Source organism: Lissotriton helveticus, chromosome 12, assembly GCF_964261635.1.
Source record: "Lissotriton helveticus chromosome 12, aLisHel1.1, whole genome shotgun sequence".
Lineage (NCBI taxonomy): Eukaryota > Metazoa > Chordata > Amphibia > Caudata > Salamandridae > Lissotriton > Lissotriton helveticus.
In genome coordinates, this window is record NC_136073.1 from 693653529 (window position 1) to 693674206 (window position 20678).

A 20678-nucleotide genomic window follows, 5' to 3' on the forward strand; every position below is an offset into this window, starting at 1 on the left:
TATAGAATATACAGCACCCCTTTATGATTCTCCATTTGGCAGTCTTCTCCACTCATTGCCATGCATCCTTACATATCAATGAAACATACATTAAGTAGGAATGTGCCAGCAGGCTGCCGAGATGAGCACCTTATATTTTTTCCTAGGAAGGGCTTTTTGTTTCATCACAGTAGCCATAGCGAACAACCCCCTTCTGTATAAAGCAAATATTGTACTAATTGAACCTTATGAAATATTACATTTTACAAGGGAAGATCAAAGCAGAATTTCATTTATGTTACCAAAATCTGCTTTAAGGAGATTGGTGAACGCTTATAGCAGTCTTTCGTTTACATAGAGCGACAGATTTAATTATAAAACTGAACACAATATTAAACAGGCCATAGTGCTAAATTAATTTAAGACTCTGCATTTGATGATGAAGAATATTGAAATTGAGGGCATTAACACAGCAAAGGCGAGAGACCATAATTGCTTGAATTACAGTTAAACAATTCTTTTCTGGAAGAAATGGAAGTACCTTCTTCAGTCATCAGAGGTAACATTAGCAGCCCTGGAAGAGTAAGATCAATCTTGCTAAATGTTCTTCCAATGGGGCTGGGAAAGACCAAGTGCCAAAGAGACAAAAAAGCGCATAAAATATTGCTGTGCTCTAAGGTTATGGTTATGCACCACTAGTTCATTCACAGACTCAAGTCTGAATATTATTTCTAGCATCCGTAGCTCACTGGGATCTGTGGCGATCACCAATGCCACATGTTTACTACTTCAATGTGAAGACTAGGGTCTCCACTGACAGCACTTGCACAGCTTCAGTTGTGATAGTGTGGCAGTAATCCGTTGGACAAGCCCTTGAGGCCACCAGTACTAGTCTTCTGATGAATTTCTGGGATTGACATCATTTTATCGTGACCAAGTTCTTCTGACAAGAAGATGCCTGTGAGATAGATCTAGTGAGAATAATCCATCATTGATAGCCGAACCCGAGCAATCAGGGGAAATGCCGAGACCAACAGATAGGCCAAGACTATACTGTCATTTTGGACTAGGTACCTGGTGCATTGGAATAATCTTTGATCTTCAGAGGTGCACTGGAGTTGGTGGGAGCTAAAGCAGGACTTGTGGTTGTTTAAGGAGATACAGGTGGTTTCCCTAAGGTTCATCGTCATGCTCAAAACAGCCAAGAAGTCATCTGCACTCTGTATTGCGGACAGTATGGATGCATCAGCCACAAAAATACCAAGACATAGGAGGGACCAACCAAGGGGGAGTCGAAATAAATTATTAGGAGGCATACAACTGGTAACGAACCCTAGATATGGTGAACAGATCAGTGCCAGCACCTACTTCTCCAGAAACTAGACGGGCAGAGAAGGTGAAGGGGCCATATAGGAGTTGTGGTGACCTCCCGAAAGGACTGCTCTAGCCGAGTATCCAGAAAGCCAAGCACAGCAGGTAATGGTGCCTCTGTGTTTTTTGGGCCTTCTGTGTTTCAGAGGACCTGCTGAAGTGCAGGAACCTTGGTGGAGGACTGTCTGCTGTGCCTAATCGTGTGGCAAGGCTCACATTTCGTTCACGGAGGGGCACTTTCCTTCTCCAGCACCAGCTGAACAGTGCAGGAGCTGTGCTCAACTGTGATAGTAGAAGAGGGGTCTGGAGATGGGCATTCCTAATTATGCTGCAACAGATACTGCCCATAGAAGAAGACAGGCTTGACCTACTGGTGCAAGTCTATGGAAAAAACAAAGTATTGTGCCCTGATTCTGAGTAGGTCTGAGGAGTAGTGGATATTTATACCACCCAATAAAATCTGACTCCAAAAGTTTCTGAATTTATGAGTTTGATAAATAGCGTTGATTCTGACTTTTCAGGGAATAACATGCAGATTTTTGTGCTTACTGAACCAAAATCTACTTGTCAAAGCAAATACTTGTTGTCCCTGTTAAACTCCAGCAGGTTTGACAGGCCAAAATGTAATTAAGGGTAAGGTATTTAACACACACAGAAATTACCGGGTGTGGTAAATACCACCCAACTCAGAAATTGGACCTTTGTGCATAAAGGGGTTTATGAAGGGGATGGAAAACTCTAAGCAACTTAAAATCAGGGCCTTTGCGTCCCAAATTGCACAAAAGCATGGAAGGGCCAGGCAGCCTTGTAGTCAAAGTTAGTCACTGGCTCAGCCCTTTGGTACAATGGTAGATTAAGACCGCTGTGCCCAGAAGGAGCTGTGTTTGACTTGATAGTGCAATTGAGACTCAATAGAAGGTGTGGTCCCCAAAGGGCCTTCAGCTCTCTGGTGCATCACCATCGTTCCCTAGGCTATGAAAACAGTCTGGCGGGAATACGTTATTAGGTATTAGGTGATTCCTGTGACAAATACTTTCACCTTCAACCACAATTACTTTTCAGTACTTGCCTAGGAACAGCCAGGGTGACCTCTACATTGAAGGGGGACAGTCCTGGTGGAGCAAGAGCCTTGCTGCCTAATCAGCAGAATGGACAATTGTGCTTAGTGCATGAGACTACACACTTATCCCCCCCCATCTGCTGAAGTGGTGTGTGGACATTGCTGCGCTATTGATGTGTAATGCTGGGAACATTTGCTCGATGAAACCTTGGGCCTCGGGAGGGATGATGGGAGGCTGGGAGGAGGGGAACCGTTAAAAAACTGTAATGTCTGCCATTAAGTTGTGTACGTGGAATGTCAGGGGCATGCACACACCATCCCGACGCTACCAGATCTACTCATATCTCAAACGTCACCATATACAAATTGCCCTCCTACAAGAAACACACCTCAGCGACTCGGAAACCTGCACTTTACGCCGCCGATGGCGGGGGCAACTATATGCCACACGCTACTCATCTTATGCTAAAGGGACACTAGTGTGGGTCAGACCAGGCACTCCATGGACGACATTGGACATGCACGTAGACCCCGGAGGGAGGTTCGTAGTGGTCCATGGCAGGTTAGACGGGAATCCACTAGTGCTGGCCTCGGTGTACGCGCCCAACACGGGCCTAGCGGCTTTCCTTGCACAGTTATCAAACACGTTAGCTCCCTGGCATGGTACCCCGTGGGTGCTGGGTGGAGAGTACAACAGCACATTGGATTTGGCCCTGGACCGATCCCACCCCCCGCCGCCCAACTCGCAGGCACAGACTGCTGCGAACACTCTACAGGCGTGGTCCACACAGTGGGACTTGCACGACGCGTGGCGCAGCCGCAATCCATACTTCAGAACCTACTCGTACTATTCTGGGGCTCATGCTCTATACGTGCGCCTAGATAGGTACATGGTCACCAGCGAGATCCTGCCACATGTCACGGACACCTGCTATATGGGCCGCACACACTCTGACCACAACCCTCACATCCTGAGTCTGGCATGGGAACACCCCCGACCCCCGATACCTACATGGCGGCTACAACCTGACCTGCTACTGGACGGCCAATTTCGAAGCTCCATATGCACACAAACAGCACAATATTTAGAGGATAACACTGGCACGGCATCAACTCCACAGATTGAATGGGACGCATTCAAGGTGGTCCTCAGGGGGCAATGTCTGGGTACACAAGCTCACTCCCGACGACAGTTGGAGGCAGATCTGAGGCGCCTAGAAAGGAACCTGATGCAAGCGGAACAGGAAGCGACTGCAGGTGCGGACGCTTGATTGTTAGAAGCGCGGGCGGAACACGACAGGTTAATAGATAAGCTGAAACATGTTAATTACACAGCACACTCGGCCCGCATGCATCACACTGGTGATAAACCCGGCAAACTGTTAGCTTGGCTAATACAGCGTGAGGAGCGAACGTCGCCTGTGACGGCGATACATCCACCTGTCGGTCCCGTGGTATACACCCAAGCGAAGATCCACAAAGCCTTTGTAGCGCACTACCAAGCGCTGTATAGGTCGCGCCTACAGAACCCACATCCGAATATCGCCGCTTATCTGGACGAGGTCACGCTACCTGCACTTACGGATGACCAGCGAGACGACCTTGGGTCACCAATGGAGGCGGATGAGCTACGCGACGCCATCTTCGCCCTCTCGAATGGCAAGGCCCCCGGACCAGATGGGATACCGGCCGAATACTACAAAGCCTGCTCCGATATACTGATACCAGAGCTCCTCAGAGTATACTCAGCGGCACTAGACGACTCGACCTTACCCCAGTCAATGAACGAGGCGACGTTGGTGTCTCTTCTCAAGCCAGGTCGAGATGCCACAGTCCTTGGATCGTATAGGCCCCTAGCGCTCCTGAACACGGACTACAAGATCCTGGCGTCGGCCCTGGCCAGACGATTGGCGCCACTGGTGCCCTCCCTGGTGCACAGCGACCAGAACGGCTTCGTGCCCGCTAGATGCACCTCCCAAAACATCAGAAGGCTGTTCAGGATACAGGACTACGTGGTGCAGGGATGGCCGAGATCGGGCTGCTTAGTTCTAGACCTCGAAAAGGCGTTCGACTCGGTCGAGTGGCCCTATTTGCTGGCAGTGTTGCGAAAACTCGACCTAGGAGACGAATACATCGAACTGGTCGGGCTGCTGTACAGGAACCCCGAGGTACGCGTCCGCATGGGTAAGCTACTGTCCGACGCCATTAAGGTTAGACGAGGCACCAGGCAAGGCTGCCCGCTATCCCCACTACTCTTTTCGCTGGCAATAGAACCCCTTGCTGAGATATTGCGCAGCAAAGGTGCGAACTGGGGCATGCCACTGGCAGATGGCACACACGTTGTCTCGCTATACGCTGACGACCTGCTCCTGTATATCAAAGACCTTGCCAGCTTGCCACCGGAGCTATCGGACATCTTCCGATCCTTTGAGACCATGTCGGGCCTCAAGGTAAACTGGGCCAAATCGGGGGCATACTCGTTCGCTCCCGACATTCCGGATCCCGGAATCAGAATCAATGGCGAGCAACTACCATGGCACGACACCACATTCAAATATCTGGGCATATACATATACAGGACGCTCCCGGATATCCTAGATGGCAACCTGACACGCGCCGTCACGTCCATTAGGTCACAGATCGCCTTTTGGAAGACTCTCCCACTCAATGTGCCAAGCAGAGTGACATTGACGAAAATGACCGTGCTACCCAGACTCCTATATTACTACGCCAACGTCCCAGTGTACGTTCCGGCCCGCACTTTTAAAGAATTAGAAAGCGTGATCAGGGAGCTGATCTGGAACACTGGAAGGCCTAGAGTGGCGCTGAACAAATTATACACACCTGTCGATGAAGGCGGCCTCGCAGTACCAAACCTAGAGCTTTACTACCTGGCGGCACAACTACAATGGGTAGCGGCCTGGCTCTCAGGCAGGAACCTGGAGGACACAGCCACAACCGCGGACACGCTGTCCCTCCTGCGGATACACTCCCTGTTCCACCCGCTAGCGCGCACGAAGAATCAACCACAACTACATGTAGATGTGGCCGTAAAGTGCTACAACAGGAGCCTACGACTCACAAAAAATGTCAAACCGTATGCCCCGGTGCTCCCGCTCCTAGGCACCCCTAAGGCTACAACCGTTGTCACGGAAGCCGCACTGGAGCACTGGACACGCTCGGGAGTGGACACCATGGCGGGCTTATATGCCGACGGAACCCTGGTCCCCTTTGCGACACTGGTTAGCGACACGGGCATCCCAGCGGGACAGTTTTTGCAACACGCCTACATAGTGGCGGCATACACACGACGGCGGGGAAACATCACTGATGAGCTTCCCACACATCTACTGATACAACACCTGCACGTCATGGGGAATGGCTCGCATGTGATACACTGGCTGACTCAAGCGCTATTGTCACAAACACAACATACACTACAACCTCTTCGTGACAAATGGGCGACCGACAGGGGGAGGAACTGGACGGACAAGGAATGGGCAATGGTGCTAGCAGGCCCCAAAAACGTCCCCCGCAACGCACGCTTTAAACTGATTCAATTTTACATATTACATAGAGCATACCTCTCACCAGACAAAATTAACCAGTATTTCCCAGGAGCCGCGGCTAGCTGCCCAAGATGTGCACTTGCTGGGGCGGACCTGCTACATATGCTGTGGCAATGCCCACGGATCCAAACATACTGGCGGTCGGTGCTGCTGATACTCGAGCGATGCACGACCATGCTGATACCGAACACATGGGAGGCGTGCCTACTGGGCCTATACAAGAGGACCAAACACAATAAAGTCCCCTCCCGTTTCTGGGACCTTGGCCTCCTCACGGCCAAGAGACTGCTTACCAAACGAACAAGTTACTTACCTTCGGTAACGATATATCTGTAAGAAACAGTAGTTAGAATTAGATTCCTTACCTTAGAATATCCCCAGGCGTCAGTCTGGATCCGGAAACTTTTGCGTAGCAGTACCCCTGCGCGTCGGTAGGCGTCGTCTGCAGGCGTCCCCTGCGGCTCCGCGTCCGTCGTCGGCGTCGTGATGACGTCGCCGGAGTATATAGACGCCGCCTCCGCGCGCTGACGTCAGTTCTTTGTACATAGCTTTTCCGCGCCAGAACACGCAGAGCCATGCGAGAACCAACACTGGTGCCATTTGAAACTAGGGCCCTGAAAGGAATGTCCTTAACCCTAGGTATCAGTTCGCAGAACGGGGAGGATGGGTGGGGCGGTAAGGAATCTAATACTAACTACTGTTTCTTACAGATATATCGTTACCGAAGGTAAGTAACTTGTTCATCTGAAAGAAACAGGTTAGTATTAGATTCCTTACCTTAGAATAGATACCCCAGCAATACCAACCCCGGTGGTGGGTCTGCGAACCAATACAATCCTACACCAGAAAGTCCTGGAGGACCGAACGGCCAAAGAAGCCATCCCTCCGGACTTGACTGTCCAGGCAGTAGTGCCTCGCAAAGGTGTGCAGCGAGGCCCACGTAGCCGCCTGGCAAATGTCCTGCAAAGGGACTCCCCGGCCCAGGGCAGTAGTAGCCGCCGTGGCCCGAGTGGAATGGGCCCTCAGCCCAACAGGAGGCTCCTTCCGAGCCAAAGAGTAGCACGCTTTGATGCACAGAACGACCCACCGAGAGATGGTCCGTTTATGTACCGCCCGTCCTTTCTTCGCACCCACGTAGCCAACAAACAGTTGGTCATCCACCCGGAACTGGCGTGTGCGATCCATATAAAATGAAAGCGCACGTTTTGGGTCCAGACGATGGAGCCGCTCTTCATCCTTTGAAGGATGCGGAGGCGGGAAGAAGGAGGGTAAGGTGATGGACTGCCCGATGTGAAAAGCAGAGACTACTTTGGGCAGGAAAGAAGGTCTAGTTCTCAGAACCACCTTGTCTGGGTGAATTGACATGAAAGGAGGTTTGACAGAAAGAGCCTGGAGCTCACTCACCCTCCTGGCAGAGGTGATGGCAACCAGGAAGGCCGTCTTTAAAGTCAGGAGACGGAGAGGACAGGAATGAAGTGGCTCAAAGGGAGCGCACATCAAGAAAGTCAGAACCAGGTTCAAGTCCCACTGAGGCATCACGAACGGAACAGGTGGATACATGTGCGTGATGCCCTTCAAGAATCTTGTTACAATAGAGGACCTGAACAAAGAAGGTTGATCAGGCAGCCTTAGAAAGGCCGAAAGGGCAGAAAGGTAGCCCTTGATAGTGCCCAGAGCAGAGCCCTGCTGGGCAAGAGAGAGAAGAAAGAGGAGAACCTCGGAAAGAGGGGCAGAGAGAGGGTCCACAGCCTTTGCTGTGCACCATGCCACAAATCTGTTCCACCGGCAGGCGTATACCGACTTTGTGGAGGGACGCCTGGCTGCCAGAATCACATCACAAACCTCAGGAGGCAAGTCAAATGGCCTCAACTGTCGCCGCTCAATCTCCACGCATGGAGGTGGAGACTGGACAGGTTCGGGTGGAGGACCGTCCCCTGCTGCTGCGACAGAAGGTCCTCCTGAAGGGGCAGGCGGATCGAGGGACCGACTGACATGCTGAGTAGCTCGGGATACCAGTACCTTCGAGCCCAGTCCGGAGCCACAAGGATAACTTGGGCCCGGTCGCGCCTGATCTTCTTCAGCACTCTGGGCAGAAGTGGTATAGGTGGAAAGGCGTACAATAGACCGCAACTCCACTCGCGCCGAAAGGCGTCGCCGAGCGAGTGCCGTCTTGGAAACTCCAACGCGCAGAACTGATGACATTGCGCGTTCTCTTCTGTGGCGAATAGATCTAACCAAGGCTCTCCCCATTGCAGAAAGAGGCCTTTCGCCACGTCCGAGTTCAGACGCCATTCGTGATCCACCGAGCACCGACGGCTGAGTTCATCCGCCCTGGCGTTCAGAGAACCTGCCAGGTGTTGAACCGTCAGAGTCACGCTCTGACGTTCCAGCCATTGCCAGAGACGCAGAGCCTCCTGGCAAAGGGTCCACGACCCCACTCCGCCCTGCTTGTTGCAGTACCACATGGCGGTGGTGTTGTCCGTGAACACCTGCACTACACTCCCGTTGACAAAGGGGAGGAATGCCTTCAGTGCTAGGCGAATCGCCCGCAGCTCCAACATGTTGATATGGAGCCGGGACTCCGCCGGAGACCAGATGCCTCTGATCTCCGCCTCTCCCAAGTGGCCTCCCCAGCCCTGGAGGGACGCGTCCGTCACAACTACGTGCTCCGGTTGGGGAAGGGAGAGGGATCTGCCTCTGACCCAATCGCGGTCCGTAAGCCACCACTGCAACTGTCTCGCAGTGCCCTCCGAGATCAGGACATGGTCGGATAGGTTGCCTTGATGCTGGGCCCACTGAAACTTCAGGTCCCACTGCAGAGCCCGCATCCGCCACCGGGTGTGATGCACGAGAAGGATGCAGGAAGCCATCAGCCCCAGCAGCCGCAGCGTCAACCTGACCGAAACCCGGGATAACGGCTGAAAGATTGGAATCAGAGCCTGAATATCCCGGACCCGCCGTTCCGGAAGATAAACCCGAAACTGCGCCGAGTCGAAAACCGCTCCGATGAAAAGGAGCTTTTGAGAGGGACACAGGTGTGATTTCGGCACATTGATGGAAAACCCCAGCTCGTGCAGGAGGTCTGCCGTCATCTGAAGGTGGTGGACGACTGTCTGGGGCGAGCCCGCCTTCAACAACCAGTCGTCGAGGTAGGGGAAGACTGAAACCCCTAACCGGCGCAGATGAGCTGCGACCACCGCCATCACTTTCGTGAACACCCGTGGGGCGCTGGTAAGGCCGAATGGGAGCACGATAAACTGAAAGTGCTCGTGGCCCACCGTGAACCGCAGGTAACGTCGGTGGGCCGGCAGGACGGGGATGTGAAAATACGCGTCCTGCAAGTCCAACGCCACCATCCAGTCTTGTGGGTCCAGAGCAGCCAAGACCTGAGCCAAAGTCAACATCTTGAACTTCTCCTTTCGGAGGAAGCCGTTGACGTTCCGTAGATCCAAGATAGGACGCAGGCCCCCCTTGTCCTTCTTGGGTACCAGAAAGTAGTGGGAATAGCAACCACACCCTACTTCTGGCCCAGGAACGCGCTCGATGGCCCCCTTGGCCAAGAGGGCCGTAACTTCCTCCTGCAGAAGTGTCAAGTGGTCCCCCGACACACGGTGGTTCTGCGGTGGCATGGCTGGAGGAGTGCTCTCGAAGGGGAGGGAGTAGCCCCTTCGGACGAGCTGCAGCACCCACCCGTCCGATGTGATGGTGCGCCAGCGGGAGTGGTGATGGCGAACCCTGCCACCCACTGGCGTCACATGGGCCTGAAAGCTCGGACTAGGAGGATTTGGAGGCTGATGCTGCGGGGGGAGGTGTGGTCTGACCTCGCCGTTGTCCCCGACCGCCTCCACGGCGGAAGCCACGGCCGCCACCGCGTTGAGAAGTGTTCTGCGGTGCGTGGCTGGCAGCACGTGTGGGACCGCCCCTTCCGTGGCCACGAAAGGAGCGAAACGAACCCGTTTGCTGGCGCTGGGTCGAGAGACCCAAGGACTTGGCCGTGACCCTGGAGTCCTTGAAGCGCTCCAGCGCGTGGTCCGCTTTTTCGCCAAACAGGCGACTGCCATCGAACGGCATGTCCATCAAAGTATTTTGGACATCCGGCGAAAAGTTGGCGGATCTCAGCCAGGCGTGGCGACGAATCGCCACCGTCGTGGACATCGCTCTGCCTAGCGAGTCGGTCGTATCGAGACCACACCTGATGGAATATCGTGCTGCGTCTCGGCCTTCAATCATAGCCTGACCGAGCTTTGCCCGTACCTCCTGCGGGCATTGTGGCAGACACTCCGCGACCGTATCCCACAGAGAGTGGGTGTAGCGGCCCAAGAGGCATGCGGTGTTGCAAGACCGCAGTCCCAGACTCAGGGACAAGAAGACCTTCTTTCCATATTGGTCGTACCTCTTGGATTCCCGATCGGGCGGGGCCGACGGGAATGCGGTCTGAGAGGTCGAGGCCTGGATCACCAGACTCTCAGGGGTGGGATGGGTGGACAGGAACTTGGGGTCGTCCGGACATGGACGGTGGCGTCTGGCCACGTTCCTATCAACAGGCGAACCTGAAGCGGGCCTGGACCACGTGCCCAAAAGAACGTCTGTCAAGGCTTCGTTGAACGGCAGCAGAGGCTCCTGTGGGCATGACTGCGGTTTGAAGACCTCAGTGAGGATGTTAGGCCTCACGACCGCGACGGGGAGCTCAAGGTGTAAGGCCTTGGCAGCCCTCATCAACACCACTGAATAAGCAGCCCCAGCCTCCGAGGCCACAGTAGGAGGCGAGACAAAACCAGGGTTAGGAGAATCGTCCCGACCACTGGCCTCACCCAAGTCACCTGTCCAGTCCACGTCGTACTGACACTCGCGTGACAGAGGGTCCTCAGACCCCTCCCAACCCTCTCCATAATCTGCATCCTCACCATATTCGGAGTCAATGATGTAGACCGGCTCCTCGGGGTCAATGGGCCCCATCGGCGCCGGACTCGGCGTCGGACGACGCCGGTCCGACTCCGCGTCAGACTCCGCGTCCGGAGTAGGAGAGGGAATGGGGTTGGCGCCGCCCGGAGCCGACGTCGGAGTCCCGGCGCCGCGCGGAGTCGGCACCATGGGTTGCCCCGATGGAATCGGCGCCGGAGAGGCCGGTGGACCAGCCGGCGTCGACCCTGAAGGGCCCAGCGGCGTCGGGGCCGGAGCACCCGACGGCGTCGGGGCAGGAGCACCCGAACCGCTCGGGCCCCCGGACGGGACCACCGGGCCCGCAGGCGCCGTAGGCCCCGTCGGAGGAGACAGCGCCCTCATGGCCATGAGGAACTCCTCTATCTCCTCTCGCGACGCGCCTTGCCCAGGGACCGTCGGGTATGGAGCAGGCAGCGTCGGCGACCCACGCGGAGCCGCGGGGGTGGGGCCACCCGAACCCCCGGCCGCATCGCGCGAGCGTCGGGGGGAGTCGGGGGTACGATGACGACGCCCCGACTTCTTGTGCCTCTTACCTGAGGAACCAGAGGAATGGTGCCGACTTCCGGAGCGCTCGTGGTGGCTCCGCGACCGCTCCCTCGACCGCTCCCTCGACCTCCGGCCGGACCGGGACCGCTCCTGACACGGGGCCGACACCCGGAGCTCGAGTAGCTTGCGGGACCGCTCCCGTCTAGCCTTACTCGTCAAGGCCCGGCAGTCGACGCAGGACTCCACGTCGTGGTCCACGCCCAGGCACCGGAGGCAGAGTCGTCCGTGACCGACATCGTGCGGTCACACCCGTCAGAATTCTTAAACCCGGGCATCCTATCGGCACCTTAGAGTTAGAAAGTTAATCAAAAAACGTAGGTCAAAAGACCGGAGTACTGCTCTTCGGATCTGCGCTAACTGGCGCGGAAAAAAGAAGAACTGACGTCAGCGCGCGGAGGCGGCGTCTATATACTCCGGCGACGTCATCACGGCGCACGACTCCGACGACGGACGCGGAGCCGCAGGGGACGCCTGCAGACGACGCCTACCGACGACGCCTACCGACGCGCAGGGGTACTGCTACGCAAAAGTTTCCGGATCCAGACTGACGCCTGGGGATATTCTAAGGTAAGGAATCTAATACTAACCTGTTTCTTTCAGATACTGGAAACGAACGGCCCCACCCCTAGCGCAACACTGGCGCGCCTCCCTGGACAACTGGGCAAGAGCAGAAAGCATCATCCTCCATAACGAGGAGACAGCAGGTTCGCGACAGTTCCCAATCGCGACTTTATGGGACGACACACTCAGCTCCTTCTATAGAGAATGCCAGTCACTGGGAGACCCCACACCTGACAATTCCCCCAGGAGAGACGGAGATGCAATAGAGGGAGCGGGCGTTATGGACCGCGGCCCTGACGCCCCTGACAGGGATATACATGACACACCAGATAGGGAGACTCTTGTACCCACAGATGACACCACACCCTAACAAAAGAGACGACACCCTCCATGCCTTACCCGCACCTCACGCCTCCCGTGAACGTCCCAACACCCTCCCAGAACGAGACAAGCAGCAACAGGCATACCAGATGACTTCCCTGAGACCCGACTATATCGAAGCGATCCCGCCACGACACACACCACACCACCAAGTTCGATGACCACACCCCACCCCTCCCCCTTTCTTTTCCCATGTTCTCTCCACGGAGCCAACACGGCTGGAATGACAGCGATGAGACCACACTATGACACACCGAGTGATGTATAGCTGCATTACGCGCTACGTCCCGCGACCATGACATACATCCTTGAGATGTAGACACATGTCTGATGTACTATTCACTCTCTCTTTCCCCCTGAGTAATCAATAAGGGATATCTATAAACAGAGTGGACGGCACCACACTCACAACAGCCCCCAACGACACCCTACCCTTATGCCATCCCACTGGACACACACTCGCTGCACGCGATGAGCCACAATCGCATGATATGTACCGTCGACTCGGTCACCAAGCGCCATCTCTATTCTAGCTGATAGTTTGTGGCTCTGTGGATATAGACAACACTCCCCAGTGGGAAACACCATGAGGAACTGTAATTCGTTTCCTGTATTGTTTTTTTTTCACTTTTGCAGCAATGACGGTTAAGGAATGAGAAGATTGTAATGTATAATGCTGTTGCTGTATTTATTCACTGCTACGCATCGCAATTATAACCTTTACTTTACCCTCCTCAAACTACTGCTCTGTATTGTTACCATACGTTGAAATCTCAATAAAAATATTTAAACAAAACAAATGAGACTACACACTTATTTCCTCACTTTCTAATGGCAAAGTTACCATCTCTTTATGAATCAATACCCGCTAACTCTGCAAGCAAGCAATTTACTTAAGTCTTGGTTTACGAGCAAATGTGCCAACTACGGATTATTATTTTTTCCAACTTACTCATTTCTTTAAATGTAGTAGTTGACTGGTTAAGGACTGCCAAAGTTGTAAATTGATGAGGTTGTATTCATTGTTTGATCTGAATAATATCTAATATTTGAACAGGACATCACGAAAGCATGGACCGGTTCCTACGTTTCCTCACTAGAGGGTTGGAAGGGGGTGGGGGTTTAGACCGCAGCCTGGGGTTCGAGCGTCCTATCTATATTGCCAGAGCTGCCCCCAAAAACACTACAAAATATAGGAGGAATTGGCACCATGCGGTGGGGTTTGCCTCGAGCCATGTCCCCAGCAAGAGAGGTCCCTGGCAGCCGAAATCAGTGACTACACTGGGTGAATATACTTCAGAGAGGGAGTGGGCAGTGGACTGGACAGTGTGGAGTAGTCAACATTATGTACAGGAACATATGTAGTACTACTGGTGGACGTTTTGTTATCTTTTTTGTTCCGCTTTTTGTTGTTGCTGATTGTACGGCAGAGTCTGCTGACCTTATCGAACCAAATATTTGCCAGCTTGAACGATGTTAGGGCCCACCCGCTGTCTAACTATGTATTCTATTATGCATCATTGTCAAAACCCAATAAAAAGTTCCAGAAAATATATACATATATAATATTTGATTTATGTGACTCTTTGATATGACCAAAAACTGAGGAGGACAAGTATTTGTGTGATGTTGCGAGTCCTTTCTGCTGGGCTAAAATGTACTGGGAAAGAACATCAGAACCTTGTTGCTGACCAGACGGCAATGTAGCCTGGCCTTAGGGCCATTACAGTGTTTCTGCTTGGCTTCACTGGTAATCAGTTGCTCTTGGGCTAGTGAATGAATTTGGTCCATTCTTTCTTGTTCAAGTTATAAAGAACAAACTGTTCAAGTTATGAATTGGCCTTTCCGACTCTTCCTTCAACACATCTTGAAAATAGAGCTTGTAGGAAAGTCAATTATCTGGAGTGGACTAGTGCCCTCCTCAAGGGATAAGGACAACACCTGCTGGATGTCACCCAAACTAAATAAAATAAACCTATGTTCAATGTCTGATAATGTCACACAAAGCAGTCAGGCTTAAATCAAAGGCAATGGGTACATTATTTAAGCAGTGCATACACTGTAGAAAAAGTCACAAAAAATAAACATTTCCACAACCAATTTTAAAATAAAGATGAAAATGTTATGAGTCAAATAAAACCAAGCCAACAAAAATTCTAAAAAGTATTAATTTTTTTAAAGATTTAGGTGAAAATAGAATCAGCACGCATTTGCAATGCAATAGGTCTCGCATTCACATGAGTTTGAGTTATTGGCATTGTAAATGACAGGACAGTGATGACTGGGCAACATTTTTACATCCATTGTTAGTCCACTGTTATAATGATGGGGACATCCCACAATCTTGGAAGGGAAGTATATTATTCCCATTATATAAGAAGGGCCCTTAAAACTCCCCCGGCCAGTTTTAGACAAATTTCCCTTTTAGATGCAACAGGGAAACTGTTTGCAAAGAGTATCCTTGGCCACTTGCAAGAGTGGGCATTCGGAAACAATTATATCCCCTTGGAACAAACAGGATTCCGTAAGAATAGTGGCAAACTGGATAACATCTCTATTTTGCAAACCTTAACCGAAAAATATTCAGTGGGTCGGGGGGTCCCGTTATACTCAGCTTTTATAGATTTCTCCACAGCGTTCGACAGGGTAGATCGGGGGACGCTGTGGAGGAAATTGGTTACAATGGGGATACCAGGGAACCTCCTAAGATTAATAATTGCTCTCCATTCTTCGACCTGGCCAAAAGTTTTATTGGGGGGGACACAAGCCCTCTCAAAGAAAATAAGAACACATAACGGGCCGAAGCAGGGGTGCCTCCTGGCCCCTTTACTCTTTTCCATTTACATCAATGATCTGCCGAGTAGTGTAGGACAGAGTAAAGGGGACCCTCCTCAATTAGGTAACCAAAAACGGAGTTGTCTGTTATATGCAGATGATGCAATAATAATGGATATAACACCAATTGGATTGCAAAGACGACTGACCGAGCTAGTTAGGAATACAGAAGAGTATTTAAAAAATATATATATTTCGAAAAGTAAAGAATTAAATTGTAGTTATGAAGGCTGTAAGGTCAGAAAAAATTTGAATTGGTTTCTGGGAAAGGAAAAACTGGAAGTAGTAACCTTTTATCCACATTTAGGAAAAATATTTACTAACAGGTGTGTTCAGCCAATAGACACATGGATCATTGCAGAGGTAAAGCGATTTCACAAGCCTCTGCAATTAATCGCCTGTACACGCATTGTGGGAAAAGACATTTCTCACATATTATTTCAGTCTATAAAATAAAGATCCCACCGACTCTGAACTACGCTAGCGAAACAATAGATGCGCAAGAGTGGGCCAAATTTGAGAAAGTGGAAGGAAAGATCTGGCGTCAAATATGTAACCTAAATCGTGCAGCGCCGATTGCAGTGCTTAGACTCGAATTTGGTCACCTTTCCACATATGTGTTATCAATGGCTGTGTGCTTAAGGTGGTGTAATGCTCTAATAAATAGGTCTGACAATTTACTAAGGGCAGCATTGCACAGGGAAATATTTATAAATATGTTGGGAAAAAGTGCTATTTTTAGAAATGATTTAAAAGCATTAGGAATGTTTGGTTTAGATATGGACGGGGCAGCGGTTCTATGTAAAACAGCCTTAAAGAAGATAATTAAGAAAACAATATATGTGGTTTCCCGTGAAAGAGATTCTAAATTGTGCTCAATGAACAGAAGTATGGATTGTATTGTTGGGAGTACCATTATTAAAAATCCCCAACTGTATGCCTTTTGGAACCTGAAACATGGAGTACGTAGGGTGATCCTGTTATTAAGATTGAATTTATTACCCCTAAGAATTGTAACAGGTTCCTGGGAGGGTATTCCTATAAATGAAAGGTATTGTCAGCTATGTACAAGATTTAAATCATGTTTTGTTTGTGTGCCCTGCACTCCACTCAATTCGGCGCAGACATTTAAGGATTGGTTTTTTAAAGTATAACATTTCCACAGCAGAACAGGCCCGCAATTGCCTCCTATCCCCTTTGTCCGAACTGATGTTTTTACATTTTTTTGCTTTTTTAAAGAATTTTAAAATATTTTTTAAGATTGTAAAAAGTTCTTATGATTTGAATGTTTATAGCACTTTTATTCTGCGTATGTGCATCTTTTAAACCGTATGGCGCTAGTTATTGTTGGTAAGGACCATTCTAAGTGAATGCACAGAGCACTTGCACTTTATTGCGTATTTTATAAAAATACCCTGCTGCTAGGGGTGGTTGGGCAATACTTTCCCAAAAAGTTGCACGGAGCACTTGCACTTTTTTTCGACGCGTTAGTCGTCTTGCTCAAGTTCTTACGTGCACTTTATAAGATATTTTTTGCTGCTAGTTAATTGTTGGTATAGAGTGTTCCATAGAGGATGCTTAGAGAATTAGCACTTTATTGCGCACCTTATAAAAACTTTTTGCTGCTAGTATTAATTGGGATAGCTTTTCCAAAAAAAAATGCACAGAGCACTTGCACTTTGTTTTCGACTTCAGCCCCTAAGTTTAGGCTCTTATGTTTACATACAAACATGTACATCTTACCAAATGTCGTGTTTTGCTTGATATTTCTTTTTGGACTATAACTTTATATTAATTTTTCTGTGTACCTTACTTAATTAGGTTTCTATAAACTATAGTGTGCTGTATCTGAAATAAGCATGTATATGTTGAAAGACCATCTGCATTGTAATTAAGTTGACCACCGCAGAGTATAGTTTAGTGAATAGAAACATTGTTCTCTTTTAATGAATGCTTTTGGAACAGAATTAGCTTAAACAATCTGCATAAATTGATAATTATTCATATCCGGTAACTTTATTACCCAAAGCTCATGTATTTTTAAATGAAAATGAGAATTTGTAATTTTAATTGAATTTTTTGGTGTATGGAATTGTGTTTTAATTATGTATTTTATGTGGAATTCTTCGGAATTCTAAACCATAATAAATATTTGAATTGATTGAATTGAATTGATTGATTGTAAATGACAATGCCTTTTATTTATGTTTTGGGTTTTAAAACATAAGTAAAACCCATTGTCATTTACAATACTAATAGTAAACTCTCGCAAATGCGAGACCTATTGCATTGCAATAAAGGGCCTTTTAGAAACGCTTGTTAGATTGAAAGTATCAGAGAAAGAGTCCGGCCTGCGACGTCTTCAAAGTAGTGATAAATAGTGCAGTGAAGAAGATGAGCAAGTATTGTAAATTACACAAACACAAAGTGTGAAGTGAGAGTTACATATGATCCAAGCTATAAACACTAAAAAAGCACTCCAACACCTTTCACTCTGTGATTATACTGTCGCGGCTCAGGAGGAAGAGCGGGAGGGGGACTATTTTCTGCCCTCACCATGATTTGAGTGTGCAGTGTGGCATTACGTAAGGTCATTGCTATCTTTGCCCTAATAAAAAATACTCCAGCTGTAGTTGGGCCCAGGCTCCACCTCCTGGTTCAAGGAGGGCTGTGCTTTATGACAGGCATGGCAGGGGAGGGATGGTCTCTGCTGTAGCTCTGGCCTCGTACAGTGCTGCTGCTATTACTAGTCAGCGCGATGCGCTGAGGTGGTGGTATTGGTGGTGGTAGTATTGGTGGTGGTCGTCGTATTGGTGGTGATGGTATTGGTGGTTGTTGGTGGTGGTGGTATTGGCGGTGGTATCGCTGGTGGTGGTATTGGTGGTAGTGGAGGTGGTGGTATTGATGGCTGTCATGGTATTGGTGGTGATAGTGGTATTGGCATTGGTGGGGGCATTGGTATTGGTGGTAGTATTGTTGGTGGTGGTAATGGTGGCGGTGGAATTGGTGGTGGTGGTATTGGTGGCGGTGGAGTGGTGGTGGTGGTATTGGTGGTGGCACTGGTGGTGGTGGCATTGGTGGTGGTATTTGTGGTGGTATTGTTGGTATTGGTGGTGGTGGTGGTATTGCTGGTGGTGGTATTGGTATTGATGTGGTGGTATTGGTGGTGGTAGTGGTGATAGTGGTGGCATCAGTGGCATTGGTGGTGGTGGCACCGGTGGTGGTATTGGTGATGGTGGTGGTATTGGTGGGGGTACTGGTGGTATTGGTAGTGGTGGTGGTATTGGTGGTGGCATTGGTGGTGGTGGTATTGGTGGTGGTGGTGGTGGCATTGGTGGTGGTATTGGTGGTGGTGTTATTGGTAGTGGTATGGGTCGTGGGACTGGTGATGGTGGAAGTAGTGTTGGTCGTAGTGGTGGTATCGGTGGTGCTATTGGTACTAGTATTGGTGGTGGTGGTGGTGGTATTGGAGGTGGTAATGGTATTGCTAGTGGTGATGGTGGTATTGGTGCTGGTAGTGGTGGTATTGGTGGTGGTAGTGCTGGTGGTATAGGTGGTGGTACTGATGGTGGTGGTATTGGTGGTGGTGTTGGTTGGTGGTGTTGTTGGTGGTGTTGGTTGGGGGTGTTGGTGGTGGTGGTATTGGTGGTGGTGGTAGTAGTATTGGTGGCAGTACTGGTGGTGGTGGTATGGTGGGGCTGGTGGTGGTGGTGTCGGTGGTGCTATTGGTGGTGGTGGTATTCGTGGTGGTGATGGTTGTATTGTTGGTGATATTAGAGGTTGTGGTATTGGTGGCATTGGTGGTGGTGGTATTGGTGGTGGTGGTATTGGCAGTGGTGTTGAGATTAGTGATGGTGGTATTGGATTGGTGGTGGTAGTGGTGGTATTGGTGGTGGTATAGGTGGTGGTGGTATTGGCGGTGGTATTGAGATTAGTGATGGTGGTATTGGATTGGTGGTGGTAGTGGTAGTGGTAGTGGTGGTATTGGTGGTAGTGGTGGTATTGGTGGTGGTGGTGGTATTGGTGGTGTTAGTGGTATTGGTTGTAGGGTAGGTGGTGGTATTGCTGGTGGTGGTATTGGTGGTAGTGGTATTGGTGGTGGTGGTGGTGGTGGTATTGGTGGTGGTACGATATTGGTGGTGGTATTGTTGGTGGGGTAATTGTGGTGGCAGAATTGGTGGTACTGTTGGTGGTGGTGGTATTAGTAGTGGTGGTATTGATATTTGTGGTGGTATTGGTGGTGGAATTGGTATTGGTGGAATTGGTATTGGTGGAAGTGGTGTTGGTGGTATTGGTGGTGGTGATATTGGTGGTGGTGAAATTAGTGGTGGTGGTGGTATTGGTGGTATTGGATTGGTGGTGGTGGTGGTATTGGTGGTGGACGTGGTGGTATTGATGGTGGTATTGGTGGTGGTGGTGGTATTGGTGGTGGCATTGGTGGTGGTTGTGGTATTGGTGGTGGACGTGGTGGTATTGATGGTGGTGGTGTTGGTGGTATTGTCGGTGGTGGCAGTGGCATTGGTGGTGGGGGTATTGGGGTTGGTGGTGTAATAAAACAGGGTTTTTGAAAACAACCCCTCAGGTGGCTTAGTGCAGATATTTGTTACCCTGTCAAGGAGAACCAAGAATAAAGGTACTACAAAGGTATCTCCTTAGACAGTTGTATTTTATTACTTTTCTACACTAAAGATCCCTTCTTGAGGGAACATTCTTCCCTGTCACAGACTTTCTTTTCATTTCCTTTTCTCCCTCACCCCTAAAAAAACAGCGAACGGTCCATTGCGTTGGTTTGTGCCTGGACATCTGCAGCCGCCCTATGATGGAGCATGCCACTGCATAGTGGGTGAGGGCAGTATTATAAAATCTTTTGATTTTCCTTCTTCCTTTGGTTCTCACTAATTAAATATTCCCAATGGTGGAGGGGGCAGGAACTGTTTAATTCAAATTGGGTTAACATCCCTGGCCCTGTTTTTATTAGTCCTTCTCTTTTTTTGGAGTTAAAGGCTTAGTGCAGATGACATGTAACACAGATCTGCTATTGTCAGCTTCAGCCCATTAGCACACGATTATGTGCTACCTGGAATTCCCATGGGGCTGAAACAATCGGTTTCAGCTGAAGCAGCGCATATCTGGCCTGCAGTAAGAGAAACTCAATAAAGTAAATAGTGCTAACAGACTAAATAGCAGGTCCCGTGTAACAACCATAGTAAAGGGGCCAGTAGCCTTGGTAGGTTACAAATGAAGACAAGGCCGTACTAAGGAGGGACTAACAAGCCTATTAACGAATCCGAAAGCAGCAATTAAGAAAGACAATGACACAAGCCAATGAAAAATAAGGGAGGAGAGTGGGCATGGCTTCTCTCTCATACTCTACTACAGCAGTCTCGCAGAGCGAGCAGTGCATGCGTGCTGCTGGTAGGCTGGACCTAAAAAGA

At 50.0% G+C, this 20678-nt stretch overlaps 1 protein-coding gene across 2 annotated transcripts in view; it reads right to left on the bottom strand.

The window, feature by feature from the left end:
- Window positions 1-20678, bottom strand: part of HYDIN (HYDIN axonemal central pair apparatus protein) — a 3619565-nt gene that overhangs the window by 1582797 nt on the left and 2016090 nt on the right. The window lies entirely within an intron of this gene.